A 22,933-nucleotide genomic window follows, 5' to 3' on the forward strand; every position below is an offset into this window, starting at 1 on the left:
CTTTCTTAAATTTCTTTATTTCCTTTAATTACTCTATGGTTTAGTCCAAGTGGGAGGGGCTTATCATTTTTAAGAGGGCCTCTCAGTGTTGTAAAGGGCTACTAGAGTGAGTTGGTTGTGTTTGTTGCTTGATTTTGGGTCAGTTTATTGACATAGCCGAAAGTCTGTTAATTAATAACTTTGAACAGATTTTTTTTTGGGGGGGGGGGGGGGGCTTTCCCCTTTAAATATCATTAGCACTCTATTCAGGGGCGTCATGCAAGCCAAAATTCTGGGGGGGGGCAATCTCAATCTGAAACGTTGCAATTGTTTTCTGACGGCTGATATGGATCATGTTAGGAGGGGTCAGGGGGTTTCTCCCCCAGAACATTTTTAAATTCTGGCTGCTAAACATACCATTTCAATGCAGTTTGGGAGGGACAGAAATACCTATATACCTATAGAAATACGGAGCTAGCAGCAACCCTCCTCTATCTGAAGACTAAGTTAAAGTATCTATTTTGTAAGTTTAAGTAAAAGACAGGTTGATGAAAGAACTTTAAGCTCAAATTCAAAAGCTTTTGAAGTCTACTTCATTAAAGCATGTTTGCACACACACGTACTGTACACTTAGGCCTACTACACATGATTTTAAAAACAGTACCATTGCCGTTTTTATGTTATGATTTTAAATTGGTATATGTGACCTAAGAACGATCTTACATTAAAGGTACATAAAGGTGCTGAGGTCTGACTTTGTGGTGCTCTGAAATTAAGTTATTTTAATATAAATATGTGATGAAGGACTTTGAAAGAAGTTTGACAGATTTCAGTGCTGAATAAGGTTAACACTACCCCGTTTATTTGAACATGGTTAATATTTGACAGAAATGTAAAAAAGTAATCAAATCAAATGTATTATGAAACATTAATTTAGTAAAATCATTGAAATACTGTAGTTACACTGCTTATTAATATATTTTAAATAAGGAACTTGTAAAGAGTAATTTATGAGCTAACAGAAAAGCTAGTAACTTGTACATTTAACCTACTATGGCTTATTGGCTTTGTATGGCAGGCAGTAACGTTAGCCAACTAGTTTACGGTTAGACTAGGCTAGCTATCGATAACGTTACACTGACACAACTTAAGTTAATGCTCTGAATTCGCAGCTTATATCAAATCCACAACTTTTTGATCAAGTTAAAATTTCCAGGTCAACCACAAATAATCCCACTACCTTTTAATATCATCCGATAACTAATTCAATGCCGATTTGTTGCTTTGCCCACTTACCACTTCAAGACCATCTGTAAAACATTGCCAGCTCAACGTGCGAGACGAGTGAGTGTGAGTTGCTTGAACATACACAGCAAAGATTCTACGCGCGTAGCGCTCTAGATTTGATATACACAGACACCATATTAGGAAAAAGGGGCGGGCTGATGCTGACCGATTTATTACACATCCAGAAGAATACATTTATAGGCTCTGGTAATTATGGAGCATAATAGGAATAAAGTTGTGACAAAAAAATTATCAGGGAGGAAAAATCTGAAGGGGCACGTGCCCCCTCACTTTGAATGGGCATGACGCCACTGACTCTATTGGAATAAACACTGAACTTTTTGACTTCATCTTCACGTCACTTCATTTTTTACGCCTCCATCGGCCGGTACATTCAGAGCAGTGGTGCTGCACACCCCTGTCTCTGTTACATATACACAACAAATTATTTGCTTTGCATTCTTCACCTGTCCATCAGTTAAATATTTCATTTTTCTCATACACACAACTTGTGCAAAGTTTGTCTGTTGTTGTAGAAGATCAAAGCAGGTTCTTCTGAGAGGTATGTGTGTGTAAATGCTTGCGTATGTATGTCCACACATTTTTGGAATAGATAGAAATATGTTATCGCTCAGCCAGCACAGTTCACTCAGAGTAGCAGGAGTGCAACGATGGGATTCTGTGGATTTGGTATTAAGGGGCCAAAAAACACCCGCCAGTGTAAATCTTCCTGTGGAATCCAGACTACTCCGTTAGCTGTTCCTTATCAGAAAGAACCTCCCGCGTCCCTAATACATCATTACAATCACTCTGTTCCTCACCTGGAATTCTACATATTCCGAATTCCTCACATATTCTTAAAAGCTTCCCATTTCGGAATGCATTGGTGGGCATGATTACCGCATCAGCATCACGTGAAGCACTGAAGAATCAGGGAGACTCAGCTGAGCATTCGAAAGGACTACAGCAGGAATTCCCTCTGCGCTCAGAATTATGGGACAACTCCCACACAGACAGACACTGCTCTTCAACACGCTCTCCAAGCCAACCAGGCCTAGTATGGTATGGGGAGTGAGAGCACACTCCAAATGAAATCCAAAATGATAAAGATCCCAGCTTTGATGTGTATGAGGTTGGATCTGTTCCTTCCAAAGTTTGCTGTAAATGAGGCATCTGAACATGCCTGAGGAATGAGAGCCACATCAGATTAAAACTATTACACAACACACAATAAAATGACCACAGCATTCTCATATCATCAAGATTAGGAACTCTCTCACTGATATTACTCAGGCCTATGGAAGCTCCTGCCGCTCTCCCTCTTATGGGCATTAGTGGTTTGTTTCTGTCGGCCAAAACAATTCGTTCATGTATTATATCAAGAGACATAGAAATTCTGCTAGGGGCTAATGAGATCAAAAGAGTGCCTTTACAAGAGACCAAATTTTAAGCACAAGCATCATAGCAACCAGCAAAACACCCAATAGCAACTACCTAGAGATATCTATCTATCTATCTATCTATAGTGACAGTTTGTCTTACTATATTATTTACTGTAATCCATCCATCCATCCATCCATCCATCTGTCTTTATGTATCTAAATGTATCTGAGTCTATCTATATCTGACAATAATGACTAATCTGATTAGTTTCCTAAGTATGTAACTAGCTAGTGGTTACTGTTTTTCTTACTCTATTACTTACTGGTATGCATGTTATAACCATCAAACCTCAAAGTTAAAACTAGTCTAAACCTTTATACAAAGCTTTGTCCAGCCAACAAAGTGTGTCTTGACAAACTGTACCGATCTAGTATGAACATTATTGAATTGAATTTCTTTATTGTCACTGTATGCTACTGTATTCCACACTATGCAATTAATAAATAAATAGAATAACAATTAAATGTTTACAATCAGTCCAAGCATGTTAGATAAACACTACTATGAATCAGTGTCCAACAATATTAATTGTTCAAACAAACTAATAAAACTTAACACTGTTCAATAATGTTCCTTAAATCAATTCAATTCAATTACACACTATTTCCGTGAGATTATATTCTCTGTGCATTTCATCAAATTTGACAAACAATTAAAAGAGTTAAAAGAATTACAACACATCAGGCTTGTTGGCTTGATTCAGAGTGTCAATGGCTCATGAAGTACAGACATAAAATGCCTTATAACGCCTACGGGAGTAAACATGTCATCACATGTTTGACGGGATTAGTTCAAACATGTGACGACATGGACATGTAGAATCCTTACAGATGCTGATAGCTTTTGCCAAACAACGTAATATATAGATATCTTCTAGTGCTGGTAATTCAACTCTGATTATCTTATGTGCTCGCAGGACAACCTTCTGGAGTTCTTTTTTATCACCAGCTGTACAGCTAGAAAACCGTACAGAAATGCAGTTTGTTATGCTCACTATAGTACACAGATAAAAAATGATCAGTGTCTCTTGAGGTAAACAAACCTTCTTCATCCTCAGGGGGAAAAAAGTATTTGCTGTGCTTTCTCAATCAAAGCAATAGTGTTTGTGGACCAAGTAATGTAGGAACTTGAAACTGGACACTCTCCAATCTGTCCCCATTGATAAATACAGGAGCATATTTCAGCTGCTGTGCTCTCCCCATGTCGATGATTAGCTCCTTAGTTTTCTCTGTATTAAGAGTCAGGTTACTCTTAGAGCACCAGCTTACCAAGTTCTGTACCTCCCCTCTATAGGCCGATTAATCGTTGTTGGAAATCAGACCAATCACAGTTGTGTCATCAGCAAATTTTACAATGATGTTATCAGAAAGTACAGGGACACAATCATGTGTTAAGAAGGAATAAAGAATAGGACTCAGTACACATTATCATAATAAGGTTGTCGGCCCACTGGGTACAGTCAACCTCCCCGCTGAATTCTGCCTCGGATTTTTCATATATCTCATATATTAATCAGGATGCACTACACCAACGAAAGGAAACCACACGCCAACACAAGAGACATAAGAAAGAGCATATTTTGTGTTTCAGTACAGAATGACTGTGTGCATAGGTATAGTGAGAGAAAAAAATCATGTCATGAACCAAAACACATCAAACACATGACTTGAAACTGTATCCCATGTAAAGTATAGTTAAGATCTCTGAAGAATATTAAAAACTTGAATATAAGTTCCAATATGACTACAGCAGTGATATTGAGCTTGAGGGCTGAAGTCTCTGGAGTGTTTTGGTTCATTAAGGGCTATATTGGCTCAGTGAGCCAGCGGAGCACAAAATAACTTAAGATTTCTCTCCATGCTGTCAGTCAAAGCAGTAACTAACTACCAATGGCACACTGAACACAGGTGTACGTGTGCGTAGGCATGAGTGAGGGCAAGAGAACAGCCCTAGGCTTTACTGAGATGAATAAACACATCAGGGAGTAATCTGTAACACAGCATTGCTGCAGGGACACACACGCACACATGTAACACCATGTACGCAGAAAGTTGGTGCAGCTGTCAGAACCCAGCGCATTCCAGTCATCAGGCTGTGCATTGTCTCTCTCCCTCTCTCGTTGGTTCTCTCTATAATCTATGCCTGCTAAATTTGAAGGTACAATTCTTGAGTGCTTAAACAACGAGAGACAGAGAAACTGGTTTTGTAATTGATATGGGTGTTGCTTCTAAAGCACAATGTGGAAGATTACTGTTTAAAGGTGTTGGATGTTTCTTCGCTGCTAACAGGCACTTGCAGAAGTTATATTGGTAATACACTTTAATAAGGTTCAATTTGTTGATATTAGTTACAATTATTTAAAATGCTGTAAAATTATTGACTATTGTTAGTTCATTATACTTCACCCAAAAATGAAAATTCTGTCATCATTTACTCACCCTCGTGTCGTTCCAAACCCATAAGAATTTTATTCATCTTCGAAACACAAATTAAGATATTTTAATGAAATCTGAGATATTTCTTTCCCTCCATTGACAGTCCACGCAACTACCACTTTGTCACTTCAAAAAGTTCATAAAAAGATTGTTACTAATCCATATGAATTGAGCAGTTAAGTCAAAATTTTCTGCAGAGACATGACCGTTTTATATGATGAACAGATTGAATTTAGGCTTTTACTCACAAACATTCATCAATGCACTCATTGGTTGTGGTAAACGAGGCTCAAGCATGTTCGCTTGACGTGCGAGAACCAATGAGGTTCATTCTCGTGTGTTTTGCAACCAAGTCTGCTGCATAAGTCCTGAAAAGTGAAACCAAAATGTTTCTGAAAAAAAAAAGTGGCTGGATGCAGTATAGCTCATAAACCCCGCCCTCTCCATGTAATCTAATGGGATGTTAGACAAACTAAACAATTAAATTACACTTCAAATAAATTTGCCGCCAAAGATGGTTTCTGTCATTTTAGGTAGTTTTTATCACGCTGATGTAAGTTCAAGGATTTTAGTTAATATTTGGTGCTATAAAAACGATTGATTGACAACTGAGATTTACAGCTTCTCTAAGAAAAGTAGTAGACACTAACTGACTTTTTGGGGGATTTTTGTGAGGAGATTGGAGCTTCAACTTTAATTTCTGCATTTCCATAACTGTTTATTTCACACCAATGAGTTGTTCTGCAGTAAACTGTAATAACCGATTCTGCGGGAGTGTGTGCGGGACTTGATAACAAGGATCTACTTCATGCTCATATTTGCATTGGAAGTACAGAGAGCCATTGGACATTGGCGGCTTCACTTCGCTACAACAGAGTGGTGCATGTATGACATAACGTTATAGACCAAAACGTGGAAACGAGTTAGCATTTTAGCACTTCCGGTTCCATCTTCCCGAAGTCAATGGTTTTTTTGAATTTTGGTTAAATGGCTGAAATAAGGTCTGTGGTGAACACAAGCTCAAGACACTATCATGTTTTATTCAACGACATAAAAACATCAGTATACACCATTTGTGATTTTTTGAAGCTGTTACGTGTCTTTAAAAAGGCGGTTGCAAACAATTGTTTACATGGAACTACAGAGGCTGTCTAAGAGATTAACATCATCATGCCAAACAGGTAGGCTCAGTCTGCTTTTACAGCATAATGCTTATAATTGTGCTCTTATAAACTCTTCTAACTCACACTTTCTGGGAAAATATTTTTAGATAAACACTTTCTGGGAAAATATTTTTAGATAAAAATGTAAAGAGTTTTCAGAAGCTTAGTGATGGTGACGTTGAAATCGCTTTTAACTTCTGGCGACTGCATTTAGGCTTCAAAACTCATAAAAGTTGTGTTCATCTGTTACAATTATATTGATGGACAAAACGTGCAAGTATGAGAAATTTTTTTTTGATAATCCAAAAGCCTATGGGAAAATCCTATTTTTGTTTCGATTTTTGTTTAGGGAACCCGTGTAATACTACATTGCGGTTGTCCTAGAAAGTGATGTCATACCTGCTCCACTATTAGTTCCTACAGATAGGCCTACTATTCAATTCGCTTCTCTAAAATGCTGTATGAACATTAGTAATCAGCAGTCAAACCGGTACATAAATATGTTGTCAGTCCGAAACACTTTGTGAACAAAACCAATGACTACCACTTTTATTTATATAAATGTATTATTAATAACGTAATTAATAAAAATGATTAATTAATTAATATATTACATTATAAGTTGCTGACTGCGAACGGATATTGACAAAATGAATGGTGCTCTATGGGTGTTTGTGTGTAATTGGCCCTTAAACACTCCCAGAAGTTGTCTGTCCGATCATCTTGTTTGACCCGGTGGCACTATGCTCTTCCTGCCAATTAAACATTATCTCATTACAGCCATATCACTGCACACACACAGACATTTTAAGCAGTAGTCCAAACTCTTACACACTCTGTACTTCCAACATAAACTGACACAGATGTAGAAACAAAAACAAACCTTTTTTACACAAACACATTTCACACACATAGAATGATCAGAACGCCATGTATATACATTTCAGCACAAACACACACACACACACACACACACACACACACACACACACACACACACACACACACACACACACACACACACACACACACACACACACACACACACACACACACACACACACACACACACACACACACACACACACACAAAGTGAACATTCACTGGCTCCCAGCAGTGTTATAATGAGAGTGTTGGCAAGGGCATATGGGTATGTTGGATTTATCCAGATGAAGTGATGATTATTCAAACGAGTTTTACTCATCTTTTAATGTCTGACTAATTCTGCTGACCCAGGGCTGTTGACCTTGAGCAAGGCATGTATGCATGTGTCCTTTTCTGAGCATGCCACAGATAAACGTATAATGTAAAAAATAAGGATTCCTCAGTAGTTCTTTCTAGAAGTACTTTAATGTGTTCTTTCTGTGTATTGGTTTTAAGTATTATCCATTAACAGAGGAAATGTAAAACTGTTTTGATTCTTTAAAACACTAAATTCTCTTATATAGCACCAGGATCTAAAACTGAGCTCATTGAAAAAAAAGTAAAATAAATCAATAATGGAAGATGAATATCCCGTTTACAAATCAGACATATTTATGACCACATAACTTTAGTACTTCTAGTTTCAAAGTTTTTATAGTCAGGATGTGTTTTACATGGAAATACAGAGAATATTTAAAATTCATGAGATAAAATAAAAAATAACCAACCAAAATCGTTCTAAATATAGGCTAGTGATTGTTAAGTTAAAGACACTTTTGACTTTTGATGAAACTTCAAATGATGTGTCATACATATTTTCTTTCTTTTGTAGGATAAACCTGGAACTTGCTTACACAACAAGCTAGCTAGCAGTCAATTAACTATTCACTAAAGCTGCACGATAATGGTTAAACTGATAATCACGATTATTTTGCTCAAAATTATAATCACGATAATTGATCACGATTATTCTTATTTGAGGAATTACAGAGAAAGAGAAGATACTTAGATAAATTGCATAATTATCAAAAGTGGTAATGTAATAGGCCTAACGGCCATTTTGTGCGTTCTTTACCAACCTACACTTCACCTAAAAGGCCTGTAGGTGGCAAGTCAATACAAAATGGATGGTTTAGATTGTGATGTGTCTTCACATTAGATCTTCTAAGCGACAATTCATTTGCAAATAAGGCAAACTACAGATCCAGATCGTTCAGCAAATTCATACGGCAAAGAACGATAGCCACTGAAAACTGTCAGTGGCTGTCGTTTTCAACTGATTCACATCATGAAAACTGGTAAAACCTTAAACTTCAAAAGATAGATCAGTGAAACTCCTCATTATTTCCAATAATTCCAATTTATTGTTCATTTAATTCTGCAAACATAATCCCAAACAATAAGGTGAAGATCCATGTTTAGATTTTTTCCAAATAAATCGCTGAAGGTTTGATTGGCAGATTTAGTCACACAAACAGCACAGCTTTGTGAAGAAACAGACTGGCTGTTTGACAATTTCATGTAAGCAGAATATTGCTATGGAGATCGCTAAACTCCAGTGAGTGCATGTTTGTTTTCAGATCATCAGTGCTTTTTCCTCAGTGTAGAGTAAGCGTGCGCAGGGTTGCCTGATTGCACAATTAAGTAAAACACTGGGCAGAACATTTAAAAGAAAAGCTCTTTTTGGGGGATTTAAGCTATTTAAAACTGGCAACTACAAATATCAACGCTAGTGTTGACTTGACGTAAATGTCAAAAAAAGGCGTTTTCAGGATAAATAATGAGTAGGCAAATATCGCAACGATTATTTAAAATTAATCAAGAGGGGCAGATATCGTTATCGCGACTAAAATACGATTAATTGTGCAACCCTGCTATTCACTATGTCACGTTTTTTGCGTGGTAACCCAAACTGCACAAATCATACAGGTGCTGGTCATATAATTAGAATATCATCCAAAAGTTGATTTATTTCAGTAATTCCATTCAAAAAGTGAAATTTCGATATTATATTCATTCATTACACACTGATATATTTCAATTGTACATTCCTTTTAATTTTGATGATTATAACTGACAACTAATTAAAACCCCAAAATCAGTATCTCAGAAAATTAGAATATTGTGAAAAGGTTCAATATTGAAGACACCTGGTGCCACACTCTAATCAGCTAATTAACTCAAAATACCTGCAAATGCCTTTAAATTGTCTCTCAGTCTAGTTCTGTAGGCTACACAATTATGGGGAAGACTGCTGACTTGACAGCTGTCCAAAAGACAACCATTGACATCTTCAAGGAGGGCAAGACACAAAAGGTCATTGCTAAAGAGGCTGGCTGTTCACAGAGCTCTGTGTCCAAGCACATTAATAGAGAGGTGAAAGGAAGGAAAAGATGTGGTAGAAAAAAAAGTGTACGAGCAATAGGGATAACCGCACCCTGGAGAGGATTGTGAAACAAAACCCACTCAAAAATGTGGGGGAGATTTACAAAGAGTGGACTGCAGCTGGAGTCAGTGCTTCAAGATCCACCAACTACAGACATATGCAAGACATGGGTTTCAGCTGTCGCATTCCTTGTGTCAACCCACTCTTGAATAAGACACAGCGTCAGAAGCGTCTCACCTGGGCTAAAGACAAAAAGGCCTGGACTGCTGCTGAGTGGTCCAAAGTTATGTTCTCTGATGAAAGTAAATTTTGCATTTCCTTTGGAAATCAAGGTCCCAGAGTCTGGAGGAAGAGAGGAGAGGCACAGAATCAACGTTGCTTGAAGTTCAGTGTAAAGTTTCCACAGTCAGTGATGGTTTGGGGTGCCATGTCATCTGCTGGTGTTGCCAAAGCTACCAGTACCTGGTTTAAGGACCATGGTATGATCCAAGATGGCGCCGCGGATGGCTGCCTCGGTGTGGAGCTCTCCAGCTATTGTGTTGTTTTTGTTCGTTTGTTCTGCGTTTAGTCATTCTTTTCCTATCAGTTTCACCAAAGACGAACTACTGGACATTAGGAAACACACACCAGAAACCTTTTCTACAGTTTTTGATTATTCTGACGTTTTGCTGGACATTCTCGTCGGAGGGGCAGCGTTGTTGTTCAAACGCGCGTTCAGACGCAAACGCGGGAAGCGAGCCGGCGCGCTGGTTAAACTCCGCGAGCGCGGCCTGCGCACTGCACTCCCCAGCATTCATCTCGCGAATCTCCGATCCCTTCCTAACAAAACGGATGAACTTCTTCTCCTCACCCACACTAACAAGGATTTTTTAAACTCTGCTGCTTTGTGCTTCACTGAAACCTGGCTGAGTGAAGCCATACCGGACAACGCAATACATCTGCCGGGCTTCCAGCTGTTCCGAGCGGATTGCATCGCGGAGCTAACGGGGAAAACGAGAGGTGGTGGATTGTGTTTCTACATTAACGAAAGTTGGTGTTCAGATGTAACAACACTGAAGAAGATGTGCTCTCCTAATTTAGAGGCACATTTCATAAACTGTAAACCCTTCTACTCGCCTCGGGAATTTTCCTCTTTCATTCTCGTGAATGTTTACATCCCTCCAGACGCGTGCATGAGCGCGGCGCTACAACAGCTGGCTGAACAAATATCTGAAACGGAACAAAGGTACCCAGACTCTCTTTTAATCATTCTTGGGGATTTTAACAAAGCAAATCTTTCCCGTGAACTACCAAAATACAGACAGCACGTTACATGTCCCACCAGAGACAGTAATATACTGGACCACTGTTACACCACAATAAGAAATGCATATCACTCCGTCCCACGGGCAGCTTTGGGGCTCTCTGATCACTGTTTGGTTCATCTCATACCGACCTACAGGCAGAAACTGAAATCAGCTAAACCTGGAATAAGGACTGTAAAAAGATGGACTAATGAGGCAGAGCAGAATCTACAGGCCTGCTTTGATTGCACTGATTGGACTGTTTTTGAAGCTGCTACCAATGATCTGGATGAGCTCACAGATACTGTAACATCATATATAAGTTTCTGTGAGGATACATGCATTCCTACCAGGACATTGTAATCATTCACTAATGATAAACCATGGTTTACTGGGAAACTCAAACACCTTCGTCATGCCAAAGAGGATGCTTACAGAAGTGGGGATAAAATCTTGTATAACCAGGCCAGAAACAGATTGACAAAGGAGATCAGAGTTGCTAAAAGGAACTACTCTGATAAACTGAAAAACCAGTTTTCATCCAACGACCCATCATCAGTCTGGAATGGCCTGAGGAACATTACCAACTACAAGTCACCATCCCCTCGATCTGTGGACAATCAACACCTGGCTGACGATTTAAATTCATTTTACTGCCGGTTTGAAAAGCCCTCATTCACACCACACACCCGGTCTGATCTGCACTTCACACATTCAGCATCACCTCCTGTTCTCCAATTATCACTCCCCCCTCCTGCCATCCAACCTGAGCTTAAGGTCTGTGTGGAGGACGTGAGCCGAGTCTTCAAAAAACAGAAGACTAGGAAAGCCTCAGGCCCAGACGGCATCTCATCTGCTTGTTTAAAAGCCTGCGCTGACCAACTGGCCCCGGTCTTCACGCAGATCTTCAACAGATCATTGGAGCAGTGTGAAGTTCCCTGCTGCTTCAAACGCTCCACTATCATTCCTGTCCCCAAAAAACCCAAAATCACTGGACTTAATGACTACAGACCTGTCGCTCTCACGTCTGTGGTCATGAAGTCGTTTGAAAGACTGGTGCTGGCCCACCTGAAGGACATCACTGGACCCCTGCTGGATCCCTTTCAGTTTGCTTACAGAGCAAACAGGTCTGTGGATGATGCAGTCAACATGGGACTGCATTATATCCTGCAACATCTCGACAGACCAGGGACTTATGCAAGGATCCTCTTTGTGGACTTCAGTTCGGCCTTCAATACCATCATGCCTGGTCTTCTCACAGCCAAACTGACCCAGCTCTCCATACCATCCTCGATCTGTCAGTGGATCACCAGCTTCCTGACGGACCGGCAGCAGCGAGTGAGACTGGGGAAACACACATCCAAGACACTCACAATCAGCACTGGTGCTCCCCAAGGGTGCGTTCTCTCCCCACTGCTCTTCTCCCTGTACACTAATGACTGCACTTCTAAAGACCCCACTGTCAAGCTCCTGAAATTTGCAGACGACACCACTGTCATCGGTCTCATCCGAAACGGTGACGAGTCTGCTTACAGACTGGAGGTTGAACAGCTGGCTGCCTGGTGCAGTTATAACAACCTTGAGCTGAACACGCTCAAAACAGTGGAGATGATCGTGGACTTCAGGAGGAACAGCTCAGCACTCCCCCCACTCACCATCATGAACAGCACTGTGGAAGCAGTGGAGTCATTCAGGTTCCTGGGCACTATCATATCTCAGGACCTGAAGTGGGACAATCACATTGACTCCACTGTGAAAAAGGCCCAGCAGAGACTGTACTTCCTTCGCCAGCTGAGGAAGTTCAACCTGCCACAGGATCTGCTGATTCAGTTCTACTCAGCCGGTTTGGTTCAGCTACCAAATCAGACATCAGGAGACTACAACGGACAGTCCGGACTGCGGAGAGGATTATTGGTGCCCCCCTGCCAAACCTCCAGGACCTGTACTCTTCCAGAGTGAGGAAGAGAGCAGGTAAAATCATCACAGACTCCACTCACCCTGGACACCACCTGTTTGAACTGTTACCGTCAAGACGGAGACTCAGATCACTGGCCACAAGAACATCTCGGCACAGGAACAGTTTCTCCCCACAGGCCATTTCCCTCCTGAACAGTTAACACTCCTCCCAAGGCATATGCCTGTAAGTGCAATACTCCCACTGTTTAGTGCAATATCCCACAACTCAGGTGATACTTATATGTAGATTTATTTATTTATAATATTCAAAACACTGTAAATAGGTTCATAATCTGTAAATCTGAAAATGTCTATTCTGACTAAACCCAACTGTGATAGTTTTATTCTCATATATTTATATTTTTATTTTTTATTCTTATAATTTGTAGTATTATGTTTCATGTTGTATTTGTATATGTCCACTGGAAGCCTCAGTACCAAAACAAATTCCTTGTGTGTGCAAGCACACTTGGCAATAAAGCTCTTTCTGATTCTGATTCTGATCCCTGTTCTTAATTGGCCAGCAAACTCGCCTGACCTTAACCCTATAGAAAATCTATGGGGTATTGTGAAGAGGAAGGTGCGATACGCCAGACCCAACAATGCAGAAGAGCTGAAGGCCACTATCAGAGCAACCTGGGCTCTCATAACACCTGAGCAGTGCCACAGATTGATCGACTCCATGCCACGCCGCATTGCTGCAGTAATTCAGGCAAAAGGAGCCCCAACTAAGTATTGAGTGCTGTACATGCTCATACTTTTCATGTTCATACTTTTCGGTTTGCCAACATTTCTAAAAATCCTTTTTTGTATTGGTCTTAAGTAGGGGTGCGCTGATCCGATACTCGGTATCGGTATTGCTCCGATACTCCCAATATTTGCCGGATCGGGTATCGGCCAGACGAGACTATCCAAATCCGATATGTGCGTATGTTATTGTTATACAACCCAAAAGGCACAAAAACATTATAACGCACCATAATGTTTTTGTGTACTATATTCCAAGTTTTCTGAAGCCATTACATATAGTTTAATGTGAGGTACAGATTTAAGTTGTTAAATTAATCTTCACCTAAGTGCTTCCCTCTGCTTCGGACATTCGCCTTTCATCTTTCAAACAGCGCGTCGCGCTAGGTGATGAGTATGACAGTCAACACGATGAAACTCTCTCAATCAAGACGATTCAATGTTCCTAATATTATTCTGTAGATCTGTAGATAAAGGTCTATGGTTTGCATAAAAGGACTTTAACTTGCTGGATTTTCACATGTTACTTTCTCCCGGGTGTCTGTTAGCAACACAACACAACTGATCACAATACTGGAGTAGAGAGCGATATAATTGTTCTTAACGCGCACACTAACTAATTAATTTAAAACTGTTAAAAGGCTCAAACTAATTAATAAATAAATAAATGTATATCGTCCCTTTGTGCTTTGAACTTTTCAATGCGAAGCACTGCGCACCGTGACTCCATGTTGCTTCGAGCGCATCATTCTTCGCACGGGATGCGCATAAGTGTTTTTGTACTGCTCTGAATTGGAGCCTTTCATATTACAATACTTTTGCGCAATGGCGGTTTATTGATAGCCTTAGTTGTTCTGTCCAATCTATCATATATTGCTGCTTCATTAAAAAGTTGCGCTTAAAATTTTAAAAGAAATGTCTTTTAACTATTTAGTATATATTTTGTCTGTAGGCTATATTGTTTTACAAAGTAAGGAAAATAATGTTTAAAAGAATAATCACAGTTTCTTCCCCACAGTGAGGCATACAGTTTATTAGGTAATTCGGCACTATTTTTTTAATTATTATTTTAGTATTGGATCGATACTCGGTATCGGCCAATATTGAATCCCAGGTATCGGAATCGGTATCGGAGGCAAAAAAGGCGGATCGTGCCACCCCTAGGCTTAAGAAATATACAAATTTTCGGAGATACTGAATTTGGGATTTTCATTAGTTGTCAGTTTTAATCATCACAATTAAATGAAATAAACATTTGAAACATATCAGTCTATGTGTAATGAATGAATATAATATCCAAATTTCACTTTTTGAATGGAATTACTGAAATAAATCAATTTTTTGATGATATTCTAATTATATGACCAGCAACTGTATATACAATCTGAATAGTCTGTATGTAATCGCAAACCAAAATACTCAGGAGAGCTACAGGAACAAACAGCCACACTAAACATAGATGATAACCGGCAAAGATAACTGAAAACACAGGACTATATATACACCAAGACAAACACAGGCAATGAGACACAGGTGTAAATCACGAATAACCATAGTAACAAATATGGACCTAATAAGCAACCAAGGAAACAAAAATAAAATGAAATAAAAACACAAAATAAAATCCAGAAACAAAAATAAATCTCATAATAAGAGTTAGGTCAGCTGACCCATCTTATTCAGTTCTTCTCTCTGGGGTCCTTTTTCATTATCCTGAACACAAGAGAAATATGAATGCAAAAGCAGCCTGGAACAAATGGAAAAATTAATGAATGGAACAGTAAAACCAAATGCCTGTTTCAAAACTCGGTGTTTGTTTACACACAATCACAAATGTGTACACGTAAACAGAAATACACACTTTGTAGGTTGGTAACGTTCAGCAAAACTGACCTGTTTGCAGTGAGATATTTTCAGTGTCTGTCACTAATAAACAAACCTCACACACTGCATATTCCAAACAGTTGCACAAGTCACAACGAAACCCTCTAATGCTTTCTTGAAATATGCCTGATGTCAAAAGGCATCAGTATATTGTACAATGAAGCAGGGTAGGCTGACTGTGTGTTGAAGACAATCATTATTAGAAAGAGAGATAGAGATGACTGTGTGTGTGTATGCCAAGTGAGGGGGGCATTTCCCTAAGGGAAAAATCACCATTGGACCCCCACCCCCCACTCTACTCTCCTCCCCCAGTTCAGACTGTGAGCCTGTCAGAACCAATCACCTCACACAGTCTCCCCAGGGACAGAGAGAGAGACAGACAGACAAAGAGAGAAACTTAGAGGGGGATTTTTATTAGTATGAAATACATACGAATAACTTGAATATTTACATCTTAAGGTTTCCATTACTTGTTGCTCACTAGATGATAAACATGCCTCCCCTCTTTTTTAATCACTAAATGCTAAAAATAATTAAATTCATTTTTTTTCAAAAGTTCTGTTACCTCGCAGTGGACGGAAATATCTATAATCCACACAGAAAGTCATTTTGAAATGTATTTCTGATAATATAAAAGATCAAGTAGTCTGAAGATTGTGGAGGGAGGTAAGAAGTGTGTATTATTAATTTATGAGCTGCTGTGCTGGTCTAATGAGATTACAAGCAGAGATGGTAAGGACCCAAAGCCACTCTATTAGTGCTCTGAGTCAGACTAGGAGAAGAACCCTTAGTCCCGGGCCCCTTCCCGGCTACATTGCTCAGCTAAAGGGGCCCCTAACCTTAAACCCAGTGCCACTGCAGCTTATTACATACACACAGACCTGCATGAGTCAATGGCAATGTTGAGCTCTTAAACACGTATATACACACACACACACACACACACATTTTTTATATGAAAGAATTAAAATAGATTTGATTTTTGTTTTTATACAAAAGCTACTTATATTTAATAATTATATGAATTAATTATAAATATAAAGATTAACCCAATCACTAACCTTTCAAGAATTTTTTTGTATTTAAAAAAAAAAACGGCCTTCAAATAAACAGTACTGTGCAAAAGTCTTAGGCGCGTTAGTATTTTCACCCCAAAAATGGTTTTAAACCAGTTATTTATGTTTTTTGCTTTAATGTCAGTAGGAAATATCAGTTTACATTTTTAAAAATATATATTTTGCCATTAGTTGCAATAATCCAGTGAGATTTTTGTATGCACAAGGAGTCCGACAACAGCTGGTATGCTCCACAGAGATCTGATCTCACCATCATCAAGTCTGTCTGTGATTACATGAAGAAAAAGAAAAAAATAGACAGACTAAATCCAGAAGAACTGTGGCAATGTCTCAAAGAAGCTTGAAGAAACCCACCCGCAAAGCTACATGAAAGACTGTGCAAGGAAAAGGACCAAACCTGTTTTAAATGCAAAGGGTGGTCACACCAAATATTGATTTGATTTAGTTAGTAGAAGTTAATTGATAAATAAAGTATATTTGAAGTTATTTTTGAAAGCATTCTCACTTTAAAGCATTTTTACACAAGTGGATAAAACTTTTCACAGTACTGTAGCTTTGCAGGTGGGTTTATTCAAGAGTATTGGAGACGTTTCCACAGTTCTTCTGGATTTAGTCTGTATCATTTTTTCTGTTTCTTCATCACAGACAGACTCGATGATGGTGATATCAGATCTCAGTGTGGAGCAAACTGGCTGTTGTCAGACTCCTTGTGCATACAAAAATCTCACTGGATTATTACAATTAATAGCAAAATTAATGTTTGGAAAAGTAATTTGATATTTCCTACTGACACTACAGCAAAAGACATAAATAACTGGTGTAAAAGCCTTTTTGGAGATAATGTTAACGTGTCAAAGACTTTTGCACAATATTGTGTGTGTGTGTATATACATACACACGTGACGTGCACCTCTCCAAAAATGTAACAACACGTCAATTCTACGCGGACGCAAGCGCTGTGATTGGTCTGCTAGAACCCCTCCCTCGGGTTTCACATGTTCCCTCTGCATGTGTAATTGCGCGTCAACACGGACAACAACGCAGAAGTATAAATGAAAACGAACGCGTAGTCTATAGTGTAGAGGCTCCGCCGCAGGTCCGACGCAGAAGTATAAATCAGCCTTAAGAGTGCAGCACACTTTCAGAAACCCTCACCTTCCCCAGCTCCACCTGTAGGCTATATATCTGCTACGGGTAATTCATGTACACTATATTGTACAGCAGCAGCATGTCTTACTTGCTCACAGCAACGCGTCATGTATATATTGGCAGTAAGAAGTCCCATACTTGTTCTGCAGCAGCACCAGCAGCAATAGCAGCGGAGCAGATCTATTCCACCAAGACCAAACGCGTTGTCATAAGGGGCTTTTGCACTGGAGGAACCTTTTCATAGTTCCTAGAACTATTGGCGGAAGTACTCGGATTTTGGCGTGTTCGCACCGCATGAACTAGGAACTATTTTAGTTCTAGGAGCTCTTTTGGAGGAACTAATTTAGCTCCTACTTCAGAATAGGGTCTAAATCAGCACTATAGGAACTATTCGTAACGTTAGTGTGCGCTGATTGGCCGAACGCACGCAAAACACCAGCACCCGCCATTTATAAAAAGGCTGTGTAAACACACAAATTATAGACTATATATTTACTCCACAAACATACGAACATGGAAAACAGTGATAGATGGGCCTCTTAACCTTTACGCGGAGGAGAAAATCCAACGCAATTTTGAGGAGACCAAGCGAAACATGATTATTTATTTCTGCTCAGCTAGCATCACTAGACATCAACCACACGACATAAGCTTCACACGACACAAACTTTACTGTCTACTTTCTATGAATAATAGTTCTATCTAATAACATGTTAGACAGGACTGTTAGACAGATCGTAAACTAATGAACACGGAGAATGTAACCATTGTTTTTTTGCTCAGGCTCTGGCATTTCTCAGCACCATCAAAATAAAGGTCCACAGCTCAGTCAAAAAAAGTCACAACAAAAAGTTCTGCTTACGTCACTTCAGAGTTCCTACTGGCGGTGTGAATGCAACCAGAAAACTTTCCTAGGGGAACCATTAGTTCTCGGGGACCTATTCTGATGGTTAGTTCTTAGAACTAAGTCCCTAGAACTATCCGGTGCGAAAGCCCCTATATATTTATTACCGTGCCAAACACTCAAAGAGTTGTCATGACAGAAACATATATATATATATATATATATATATATTTTTTTTTTTTTTTTTTTTTTTTTTGAAGTATGTTCCCAAAATAAGGTTTTATTAGATTTAGTTAGTTTGATTCTGGGAATAATTAGGTTAACATGCACCCCTAAAACTAACCTTTTTGCATTTTTATATTTTCATTAAGAGACAATTTAGTATTTTTATTAAGTTGTTTTTCTTGTAAAGACCATTGGATTTTCCCCACAATGTGATTTCAGGTTTTATTATTCTTGTGGGAATATTTAATTTCCACAATGTAGACACAACATGACCCACGCACAGAAGATAACAAAGAGTGTCAGAGCCATAGTGCTGTGGGAAGTGCATTCCGTCAAGGCACATGAAGAGCCGTTTTTTTTTTTTAAATATTTTTGAAAGAAGCCTTACTAGCCAATTTTTTTTCAATATTGCATATCAATTACTAAATTAATTATTAGTATAAAAAAAATTGTGAAAAAATGAATTGAATTTTTTTTACATGAATTCCAGAAATGCTCAGTGTCAAAAAAATTGCCTTTTTGATTATTGACCTAGAAATAGAGACCATATAAAAAAAAATACATTTTACATTGTTATACATTTTTCAAAATTCTAATTTATTTACAGGTATAAATTTTGCCGTTCTAGATTTTGAACAGCAGATTTTCTTTTGGACACCACTGTCCATTCAAAAGCTCTGAGTTATTCATATTAGCTTATATGCTAACAACTATATTAGCTTAGTAACAGAACCGGAAGCTCTAAAAAGGTTTACAGGCATCTATCCAACTCCTTCATCAGCATTTGTCCTCTCTCAGTATGCTCTCCTTTTTCCATGCTGTCTTTCTGATCTCAAATCCCCTCCAACAAGGTGTCCACGTTTAGATTTAAACATGCATACGGGGAAAGACTCTTAAGACCGCCTTTACGAGTTAGCATGTGTGACGTGTGAGAGGATCAAGGCTCTTAGGGCTGTCCTGGCTAAACTAGTTAAATGTTTCCGGCTGCGGCTTCCCCCGCTCCTGTTGCCTCATGGCTTCTCCCTAACTTAGTGTATTGGGCCGGGTCACAATAGCTACGAGGAGGGACAAATGCACTTCTAAGGATGGCTAATAGGCTTGGGATAGCCTGACCTAACGAGATCACCATCAGTGTGTTTGTGAGTGTGCTTGAGCATATCTAGAACACACTTAGACACATACATTGATACACTTTGTATTAACGACTGTGGCTGTTAGGTTAAAAGTAAATGATACACACAAGGTGGTATATGCGGTTTTGTGAGGGAATTAAGGTTATAAACAGACCAAACTGTTACCAAACTACATATTGAACCATGGTGTTTTTTCTTGTCTTAAGCATAAATCACAATAAATATTAGATTTAGACTTAAAACAAGAAGATAAAACAACGGTGTAAGAAAGATAAACTTACTTCACCATATGTTCTCTCAAAAAAAGTTTCACTTTATTTTGATGGTCCCTTTAAGACTTTCAATTGACTATAAGTAACATTGCACCAACATACATGTCGATTAACTCTCATTAGAGCATTAGGGGTCATGTTCGGGTAAGTAGAATAAATTGACATCTAGTTGCAAAGTTACTTATAGTCAGTAGAATGTCTGTTGAGGATCATAAAAATAAACGTTTGCCGATATTTTACAAACAGTTTACTAATACTCTAATGAGAGTTAGTTGACATGTAGTTGCAATATTACATATCGTCAAGTATGAAATCTGCATATGAACGTTTTCACACACAAATTTGTTCTTGAAAATGGCGTATGCAGATTTTACACACAAATTGTATATTACATATGCACAGTTCGTGAATAAGACCCAAATATTATTTTTTGCAATGTACTGTAGTGTGTATATGTGTGTCATAATCCTGGATGGAATTCCCTTATCAGTGAGATGGTGTGTGAAGTCAGCTCTCTGTAATCCTAATCCAGATTCCACGTCAGAACCCGCAATGTGTCCCCCATGTTGTAACTCTGTGTTGACAGGATTACCTCCTCTATATTCCTCCTGCTGATCGAGAATTCCATCAGCAGCTCACCTGTCACATGCATACACACACACACACACAATGAGATTTTATATTCAGGGGTGCACATAACTGGTGTGCCGGTGCGCATGCGTGGTAAAAATAAACGATGCGCTGCAGAAGCGCTTTTGAGTACATTTTTGGGGACAGGGACACATTTACTTACTGGAGTAGGATTTTTCTCCATCTCTGGTAAGATAGCAATCATGATGATAAGCGTGTTCATTAATTATTAGGCATGCAACGGATTGCAGTTGATCCGTGATCCGTACGGACCAGGCCCCACAGTTCGGCAAGCATGTGATTTGTGGATTAACTGCTTAGTTTAACCATCATAGAGTGAAATTGTATCATTTGGACTTGTTTTGTCTTGCCAATGTACACATTCAAAGGATTTTAAACGTGGTAGAAGAGGCGAAAATTGGGACTCACACGCTGTTATCTGTGTGCACAGCTTCACACACCCAAAGTGTGCGCACGCAGAGAGAGAGAGCGAGAGAGAGAGAGGCGTGTTTCATACAGCACTTGAACACCGAATTGATTCATCTTTAGCGTTTACTTGCGTTTGAAGAGACGCATGCGCACAAAATTATGTCAAAATACCCGTCTTGGCGAGTATTCTCTCAGTAATGTCATTAGTGAACAGTTGAGAAAGAAACCGGATGCGTGTCAGTATATTCGATCGGTGCAATCGGTCTTAAAGTGACAGCAGCCTAATATTCCTGCTCTTGTCTTCATTTATGTTAATAAAATAAAAAAACATCATCCTCATCATCTACCATGTTCGAGAGAAAAGAAGATATTGAGGAGAGCATTTAGGAGTTAAGTGATGACGACAGCTTGTAGGATAAGTGTGCCGCATAAAGTGTGAGCACCAAGCAGCATCACCAGGTGCTGCCTTGAGAACCAGACCAAAAAAGTTGTCTACTCCATATTATATTGTTAGTAGGCCCAATTCATTATTAGTGAATCTTGTTAAGTATTTTTCCACATGTGTAAATACTATCGAACATTCTGCTAAAAGATGCCAAAAGTGGTATTTGTGTAACCTCAACGTGTAACCTCCCCTGACCTGACTTATTTTATATAAACCGGGTTACGGAACTTTTTTTTTTCTTCCCACAGTGTGGCTGAAGTTACCAAAGTCTGCTATGTGAACTCTGACTATATCTCAAGTAATAGATCAGTCACAGTGGGCCTGAATGAGTCTCTTTGTCTCCCTGTGCAGCTACGACCGGAAACACACGCACGTACGCATGTACGTACAGCATTCTGAGAAGTTTTACGTAAGTATACGCAGGCCACCCAGCATTGGTATGGTCACGCTGTTGTTTTAGGACTGAATCGTCAGCAAACGCCCAACTGTCTTTGGGAAGGAAATCAGAACGCAGCACTCTAGAAATAAAATCATCCCAGAGTGAGTCTCAGTACCATCTCACTCTTGCTTACTTTTCATTTGCCTTTCCTCATCTCCTGCTCTCTCTCTCTCTTTCTCTCTCCTCAAGATATACCCACAGGAGGTATGAAGACAATGCTGACTCTAACACTCCATTCAGCCCAGAACACTGGCAATAAACTTTTAATTTGACATCTGTGTTTCTGTATCTACTTTTTTTTCAAAATCTCTCATTTTTCATTTGCGCTTGTGTCAAACTTGCTGCTGTCACAGCGTGACTTTGTAAATTGTGCAGTGGCCGGGATCAGCGTGCCACCATTGTGAGTATGTATGTGCGTATTTGTGCAGTCTGCTGGTTCAGACTGCTATCATCAAGGGAACTGTGAATAAAATCCATAACTTTCATTGACATTTCTGTGGTGGAACCAGGAAGATCTGGATTTCCACAGTGAAAAGAAGCATTGAATGATAAACACTTTCGGACTGACCCAAGATCAGGGCATTGACATAGATACTTTTTGTACTCAAAACATTTACAAACAAAGACTCTCAGAAACCTGGATGTCCTAATGTCTTGGAAGCATTGATCGTCACACTTTAGAATAGGGTCCAATTCTCATAATTAACTAACTACTACAACTTTTGTTTCAATAAGCTCCTAATTACTGCTTATTAATAGTTAGTAAGGTAGCTGTTAAATTTAGGTATTGTGAAGGATTAAGG

The 22,933-nt window shown here is 39.1% G+C and overlaps 1 protein-coding gene across 2 annotated transcripts in view; it reads right to left on the minus strand.

The window, feature by feature from the left end:
- Positions 1 to 22,933, minus strand: part of alg2 (ALG2 alpha-1,3/1,6-mannosyltransferase) — an 83,274-nt gene that overhangs the window by 38,682 nt on the left and 21,659 nt on the right. Inside the window, exon 1 of one of the 2 annotated variants that reach the window (XM_077213807.1) lies at positions 12,921 to 12,926. The exons of the other annotated variant lie outside the window; for it this stretch is intronic. The gene's annotated coding sequence lies outside the window, so the exon portion shown is untranslated. Of the gene's footprint in view, positions 1 to 12,920; positions 12,927 to 22,933 lie in introns of those variants that run through there. 2 annotated transcript variants of the gene reach the window in all.

This window comes from Siphateles boraxobius, unplaced genomic scaffold (genome assembly GCF_051911475.1).
Source record: "Siphateles boraxobius isolate OS27281-9 unplaced genomic scaffold, OSU_SipBor_1 12, whole genome shotgun sequence".
Classification (NCBI taxonomy): domain Eukaryota; kingdom Metazoa; phylum Chordata; class Actinopteri; order Cypriniformes; family Leuciscidae; genus Siphateles; species Siphateles boraxobius.